Source organism: Venturia canescens, chromosome 3 (assembly GCF_019457755.1).
Source record: "Venturia canescens isolate UGA chromosome 3, ASM1945775v1, whole genome shotgun sequence".
Classification (NCBI taxonomy): domain Eukaryota; kingdom Metazoa; phylum Arthropoda; class Insecta; order Hymenoptera; family Ichneumonidae; genus Venturia; species Venturia canescens.
The window spans coordinates 2690687-2699199 of record NC_057423.1 but is presented as its reverse complement, the minus strand read 5'-3'; positions in this window follow the sequence as shown (position 1 = coordinate 2699199).

Sequence of the window (8513 nt, the reverse complement as noted above, 5' to 3'; positions counted from 1 at the left end):
ACACGCACGCACACCGAGCTGTGCGATAGGCGTTTGTGCCACGCGCTGTTCCAAACACACGCGCATCGACGCGGAGAAGGCTTTCGAAGCAGCAGCGAATAATTGGACCTGCATCGTTCGAGCGCTCATCCGTTGGCGTGTTTGTGTCCGCGTGTGTGACGTTTTCGTATACAAATGTATGGACAGGAGTAAACGAGGAAGCGGATGTTCGAGGAACGCGCCTTTCCCGGAGCCTCCGTCCCGGAGGCTCCGGACCGTGCCCAAACTCCCTTCGCGTCCTCGCTCGCGATTATCTCCGCCACGCGCGCACAGATTTCGTCATTTAAATGAAAGCGGTAAATTTGGGCTAGCGCTGCGGAGGAGGAAACCGAGTGACATTCGATTCCCCGCGGTGCGGTCGCTCGTCACCGCAAAAACGAGGCTCCGGTCGTTCACACTCGCGTTAACGGTTCCCCGCATTCACCTTCTGCGTGCTCCCGTCTGCAGACGTGTCTCGTCCTCCGCATACACGGACCCTAGGTTTCGGCGTCCTCGAGAGCACGCGCGGTGTTTCGCACAGCTTCCTCTCGCCTGCATTCTTATTCGCGATCTAATGACCCGCGGCAATCGCGGGCTTCGAGGCGACACGGAGGACTCGTGCGCACTCGACGATGTCCACGCTCTTCTTAAGGAGGGTGGATCACGAAATCGAAATAATGAGAATTTGATCAAATTTTGTGTCAACATTCCTTGGTATCAAGTATACAAATACAATTTTTTTCAAATTTTTTTACCACATGGTTATCGAATTATTGAGCGTTAAATCGAAGTTCTTATGCACGAGATGTATAACTGTATATATGTAAACTCTATGCTTGTACAGGTGAACTTTAATGTTCAATTACTCGAGAGCGATGTGGTAGAAAAGTATAAAAAAATTTATATCGTCTTATATATTTTTAAACAATACATTTACCAAATTTTATGAAATTCTTATTTATATTTTTAACATGGTTTAACATGGCAACATTGTATCGCCGCGATCCATCCTCCTTAAAGGTGCTGTGAGGAAAGAACGGGTCCTCGACGGGGACTCGAGTCCTGCTGCGGGAGCCGCCGAATCCATCAACGCCCCTTCGCCTTCTTTTTAAGGAGGCGAAGGGGGGTACACTCGGAGCCAACCAAAAAACGTGATTTTCTTGATTTTTTTTCGGAGAGAAAATAAATGTTTATTGGAAAACTGTCGACGACTTTCGTTAGCACACATATTTGTGTACTCGTACAATTTTTTTCGTCAAAAAACTTCGCGAAATGGTGCAACTCCAGCTGAGTTTCAGTAGCACCTTTTTTTTCAGCATCACTTGCGCGGACGTGATATAACTGAAAAAGTATTAATCCGATCCGTACGAAATTTGGACCACGTATTTATTATAGTATTAGATTGGGCCTGGACGAAGGATTTGTAAAAATTGAAATTTAAACAAAAATGGCGACAGTTTTAACGAAAAACTCATTTTTTGAGTCGCTGAATTTTCGGTTTTTTGTTACAATTTGTTTTTTCCAACAAAATACGAAATCGTGCGTCCAGGCTCCAGCTATTATTATAATAAATAAGCGGTGTAAATTTCGTACCGATCAGATTGATAGTCTTTTAGTAATCTTGTCCACAGCAAAGGTATCTTTCAAAAAAGACGATTCTGAGATAATCGGTTGAAATACCCATAGCTACGAATCTCTAGTCCGACCTTAATGAAATTTCATGAGAATATTCTCCGCGGACGTCGTATTCGAAGAATATTTAATGAAAAATATTCGATATTTCCGGCCATCGCAACAGTATATAAGGCCTTAATTCCTCGATGAGGATACTTCTTCTATAAAAACAAACACACTCGTTTTGTGAAAACGCGAAGAAATGCCAGTGTGTCCTGAGCAACGTTCTCGACAGAAAGAAACGAGGACGAGGCTGCGAATGAACTCCGAGTGGAGAAGAATCGATAAATCGACCCGTCCTCGTCGCACGCCATTACGCTATCATTTCATTCTTTCTTCTCATTGGGACCGCTCGGGGCCCACTGTTCCGACCGGGCGCTCGGGAAGGTCCATCGATTTTCGACCCAATCGATCCGTCCCCCCCCCCCCCCCCCCCCCCCCCCACTTTCCATCCTGGTTTTCCACTCTCCTTCGCCGTCATCAAAGTCTTCGGCGCTTGCAGCCCTTTGAAACGCGAGATCAAGCGCCCATCAATCTAATTTATTGCACATTACCGAATCGCTCGAGCCTTTACGACGAACCTCCGACCTTTTCCTCGCGGTCCCGTCGCATTTTTTCCTCCTCACCTTCGCACGCACGCTTCCGGGCCGGTGACGAAATCCCCGAGCGAGCGAGACAGACGTCGGGCCTCTGTTAACACATCAAGAATTGCGAAAGCCCATAAAACACATTGCCTTTACAACCTTTTGCCATTAGTCATGGGACGTGCACCCGTCAGACTGAAAAGCGCGATGCGTCACGTATTCTATAAATCTGCCGCACAATGTGTACTTTGTGCGTATCCACCGCGCGCCTCCGAGTGCGTAAAACCAGAGCACAAAGCCCCCTCCCGATCACCTTGAATCATCTCAGTGCCCTCTGCGTATTTTGACACTTTGAATTTGCGTGGGAAGGAACAAGTGGTGACTAGGAAAGCACGCGTTTGCCGAATACCCGAACGAGACGAGCTGACTCAGTTTCCGAAAGAACTCGTTTGTTGGGAATTTTATTTTCGACGAAATCAAGTCTTACGTTGGCCCGTGCGTTCATCGATTGCTCACGATGACATTGATTATTCGCGGCGCTATCGCATCGCTCGTAAATTTCGATCGACGAACGTTCGTTTCGCTCGTTTCAACATTTCCGTCGTCATTTTATCAGCTCGGATGCTCCACGAGGACTTGGGCATTGGGCAAGACCGCGAGCTTTTTCGTTCGAGCCGAAGCACCCACGAAAATTCGCGTTCATCGGATCTAAGCTGAGGCGTCGTTGCGGAGGACCAGAAAATCATCGAAAGCGTCGAACGAGTGCGCGTTCGAAAACTGGGCTAAACCCAGACGGTTCCTCGGAAAGTAAACAATCCGACGCGGCACGAGTCATCGAATGAATTTTTTTGAATGAGCCGTTCCCGGTATGACGGTGCACCGAAGTTTCAGATAAGCAATGCACTCGGAAAAAAAGGAGGAAAAAATGGCTCTCGTGAATCAGCCTTAATCATGCTGATTAAATAACGTTAAGACCCGACTCGCTCAATGTCAAACTGAGAAAATACGGTTTTCACGCTCGCTCTATTCTTCGCGTCGGTTTTGGGAAGCCTCGAGCGAACACCGATCCATTGGGGCCCGGGGCCTCTTACGGGGCAACTTTGGAATTATTTCATTTACAATTTCGAGTTTTTAACACGGTACCCTATGGGAGAACTCGCAATAATATTGGTTGTGAAAAAATTGTATGGTGTTCGAGCTCCGGAGAAGTTTATATCGTGAAGAAAATTTACCAGATTCCGTTTATTTAAGGAGGTTGAAGCGTATCTTATGTTAAAACTATTTTCCAACTTTGCACATTAAAATTTTTTAAACAGAAAGCTTAAGACAGTATTAAACTTCTGGCGGGATATGCCGATGATTCACCGTCGTGAAATTGAGATATTTATTGTTGAAGTTAGCAATTTTTTGAAGGCTTCCATAAGAGCCCAACCTTGTCATTTTCAACAATGAATATCTCGATTACCAGGTGGTGAAACCTCTCCAAATTTTTCACACATAATTAAGTTCAAGAAGATTCACGTAAATTTTCAATTCATTAATTTGGAATAATAAAATCTAATGTATTTTTCGTATCATGTCCCATATATATATCGCTTCAACTTCCTTAAAAAAAAAGCATTACTTTACTGGGTTTTTAAGAAAGAAAACATGAAAAAAGTTGAGTTTTTGACGTTTCGAAAGCGGATGTCAGTCGCTACGTTGGGGACTGCTGACAACGGCTGATTGAACTTCGGGCAAATTCGGGAATCGCGGGAATTTCATCAAATTTATTTTTCGGACCGATTAACGTGCTTCCATTCGTCTAGGAGCTTCGCTTTTTTCAAATTAATTGACCATTCCTTTTTCTCGATGCCATTACACCGATTTAAACTTTCTATCGCACATTAAAAATGTTGCCTAGGTTATGTGTACTCGAAGGGTCACCGGGACCGACTCAATCATTGACTAGTCGAGTTGAAGTATAAATTCGATCATTTATGATATTTTTAAAGCATTTTATTGCATTCTTATGATAAAAATATTCTCAATGTGCGTGTTTATTAATTTTATTTATAATTTAGACTTGAAATTAATCAAAATCTTGACTAGTCGTGACAAACGCGCAGATTAATTGGAAAAGTTGCGGCTGCAGTTGCGCTCTTTCCAATGACGCTCGCGCCCGTTATCCTCATATTCAGCTCCTGTAACTACTTCGAATGATGTTTTCCAATCGCAAGCCTCCGACGGGGCCTTGGGCCACTGTTGACAGGATTTTTTTCTACGCGAGAACGGCGTTCGTTACCTAACGGAGAGTTTAGACAAACGCTCGCTCTCTTCGAAGCTTGTAAACACTAAAATTGCTCCCCCTTGCGTAAGATTGAACGAGCCGTAAATTTGGAACGATCGTTCCACCAATTAAATTTTGAAAAATTCGCCTTTCTCCAGCCCGAAAAAGAAACGCGCTGTCAATAAAAAAAGCGTTTATTTTTATTCGGGGATCTCCCGCCGAGGCTCCTGCAAACCATCTTCGTTCACAGACCATCGTTCATGCCCGGGAATCGTGTAAATATTATTTCTACGCAGTGCTCGACGAAAAAACCCAGGAATGAAGGAATCTGCCCTCGATTTCGAGACCTCACGGACACCAACGAATTATTTCGAGCAATATTCTTCTGTGCTCTTCCGTCGTTTCGTCACCTCCGGTATCGAGGTCCTCCAGCAGCATGCAGTACTTTGACAGCAGCAAGGATCGCCCCTCGGGAAGCTCAGCGATGTTCGAAAGTGCCTGGTTCGACGGAAATGCTTTAGGCTTTTGTCTTATTTTCTCCGCTTCGATTCGCGACGCTCGATTATTATTACTTTTATCGAAGCTAATTGGAGCCCTCGATTTCGACGTGAATTGACGGCGTGTTGCACGAGATCCTCAACGAGCTCCAATTCGAAGGCTCGTCTCCTCCCCCGGCCCGTTATTGTCGCGAAAACAATTAAATTCACAGCCTTCTCTCGAATTCCGTCCCGCTGTTTAATTTCATAAAGTTTAGTTTTCTTTTTTGCTAAGTTTCAACACTATTCGGGACGCGAACATCAAAGAGGTTTCCCTCGATTCGGCGTCTTTCAAACATCGCTCTACTTTCGCCTGTTCCTCGAATTACCCATCGCGAGTACTGCGCTCAAAACAAAGATGAGAACTTCCAAATATTGTTTCGAAAATTTAACGACCAATCTCGGTGGAGTTTGATTCGGAGAATTTTTACACAATTTTTTTCGTCGACACATTTTTTGGACGCCACATTTTTTTCCTTCCTCATACTTTCATTTTTCATATTTTTTTAAGCAAGTTCACGCGAATCTAATGGAAATCGAAAGTTCCAACTTTGACAGTCGAAGTTTGGGAATTTGCTAGAAATCTATTTCCAGAATTATTACAGAAGCGTGGCAGGCACACTTCTGTGCGACCATTTGCATTCAATGAAATAGGATCCTCAGAGGCAAAAACAAGAATAAGAAAATATAATGTTTTTATATATCAATGATGTCTTGAGAAAGTCTCGTTACCAGTGAAAATTACTTGGGAATGGAAAAAGAAAAACATTCATTTGAGGTTAACGAGTGGTAAGGACCCAAACGTTGGAAGATTTGACAACACCACGACGAGCCAGCTGGTTTAAATTACAGAAATGCATACGCATATAAATAGAAAATGGCTGTTGTCGCATTTTGCTTGACGATTTAACTACGAAAGTATATTAATTGCTGTCATTATATTAAAAATTGATCAATCTCAGCAAACGAGTTACGCATTATTTTAATAATTGCGAGAATAAATTGTATTCGTTTCTTTGATCGATGAAAAGAGAGCGAAAATTTCAGTTGCTTTTTTGAATGACAAGTATCGCGTGATCTTTCTTAAAGAAATGAAAAAAATGATCGAATTTTCTCAAAATTTATGCTTTTTCATATTCTCCCTTATTTTCATTAATTTTTAAAGCACACTTCAACGCGAATGGGGCTCAAGTCGAGTGAATTTTGCAAATTTCCCCGGGGATACTCCACTTTGATCGAAAAAAAAATAGTCTTTTCTTGCTCGACGATTTGTTATTGAGAAGGCTGACGGACCGGGAATGTGAAGATTGTAAAAGTGGCTTACGTCGTCGTCGAGGAAGGACTTCAAAATCGGCAAAATATTCAGGTCGTTTAATATTTCTTTGCCGAAAATAACTTGGCAGAGAGTAGCCATACAGGAGAGTGACCCAGACGCGACTTTCTCCTCGCGATTTTGAACGAGAGCGAGCAGCTTCTCCATCAAGCCTCCTTCCAAGGCACGTATTTTGACCTTTTCGTTGAGCAGTGTCAAGGATTCAAGACATTCCAGATGCACTGCCTTGGCGTATCATGACCGAGCATTATTCTTCATTATTAATCGACATTTTGCATAACTCGGAATATATTACGTGGATAAATCTCCAGGACACGAGGAATAAACGAGAAAATTTTTCTCCTGATTCTTCCTCGAGATAATATTCGTGTCCGGGAATAAAGTGCCAATATCTTACCAATATCGCGTCCTCCTTCTCTTCGGCGATCCGATCGGCGAGTTTTTCCATAAATCCGAGAAGGCACAACTCTTCAGCAACTTTGACCATGCAAAAATACATTTTTTCTCGCATTATTTATTTGAAATACTTTCTTAAATTCATCACGCTCTCGTTCGTGCTTTTTTCATTCTCATGAGCGTTTTGCGGTACGAAAATTTTCCGAAAATTCATCATTTTCATGCACGGCCTCAAGGAGCGATGAAATATTTGACGTGCGATAAGAGTCTTTGAGTATGAAAAATTGCCCAAAAATGTTAACGCACTTCACTCGTAATCGAGCGAAATCGCACAGAATTGACAGCTCCGAGGACGATATTTTATTCGAGATTACGAAACCGACTGATTCACCGATCAATCGACGACGTGAAAATCGTAACAGCGGAGAAGCTTCGTGCTCGAGCAACCACTAAAATGATCGATATTATTTATGTACCGTTTCTAAAAATGAGTTTCAAAATTCTCGATGCGAGAGCTCGATGAAAAATGTGAAAAATTAAAAAACCATCGCGCTTCGAACGAACAAATGATTGGAATCGTGATAAAGTGCGGCTCAATGTTAAGGAATATTCAAAGAAAGTAATAAAACCCAGGGGATTTCGTGCGAGAGTTTCAAAGACTTGGGCCATTTTGCCACGAATTGCGTCCAAAGGATCGTCGAGCCCTGTGAAGAGATTATGAAGGATCTTGTGGTGTCGTAAAATGGCTTCGCTCCCAACAGCTCTGCGACACATAGCACTGTATATAATCGCCACTTTTTCTCTCAAATAAGGATCCTCCGATATCAACAGTTCAGCCAGTCTGGAGTAACAAAGAGCTTCATTACTCCGTCGTTCAGGAGAGAGGCAGTGCGAACGAGTTTATTTTTACCTCTCGTGTATTCCCAGTTTTAAAGCGACACTTATTTCTTCTGGGCTCATCAAAATATCAGCGATACTCGATACTATTTGTCTCGTTTCGTGCTCGTCTCTATTCCCTTCTAAATCTCGAAGCTGATTAAATTTATGAGAAAGTTAATTTATCATTAAAAATCAAGCCGACAGTTGCTTCGAGAAAAAAATCTTCGTTTTCTTCGTTCCTCGTTTTCTCATTTCTAGTGGACCATCACGAGAGAATTAAAACGAATTCGAAAGTAACGATTCTTAGTGAGTTCGAGTTCTATTCTTTCGGCTGATCCGATTGACGTAACAGGCGAGATGGGGTGGGAAAGTTATTTTGAAAAATTCGCAAAAGCTTATTCCAGCAACCGGAAATAATGCGAAAGACTAATAAAGCAGGGAGCAGATTTCTTGGAGTGTTGATAAAAAGTTTAAAAAGAACGAGTAAACTGAGCGGGGCCTCGAAGAAAAATAATTAGACCGGGTTAGAGAGAGGACCAGCTGAATTTATAGAAGGGAATTCCCCCGTTCGGTGCTCTTCTCCGAAAGAATAAAGACTCGTAAAAAAGGTTGGAGGATTTCGAAGAGCGTGAGAACGTAAAGAGTGGGAGGGCTTTTTTTCAAGCTCCGTAATAACCAAGGTAGGCAGAGCCAATTTGCCGTAAGCCAGTCGAGCACGTGTCACGTCGACGCGAGGAGCGAAGCATCTTGGCTCGTTGATCGAATTTAATCCCGAAACGATCCCTCGTTTCCGAGCAGTCCGAAAGGAGTTGAGGAATTTGTCG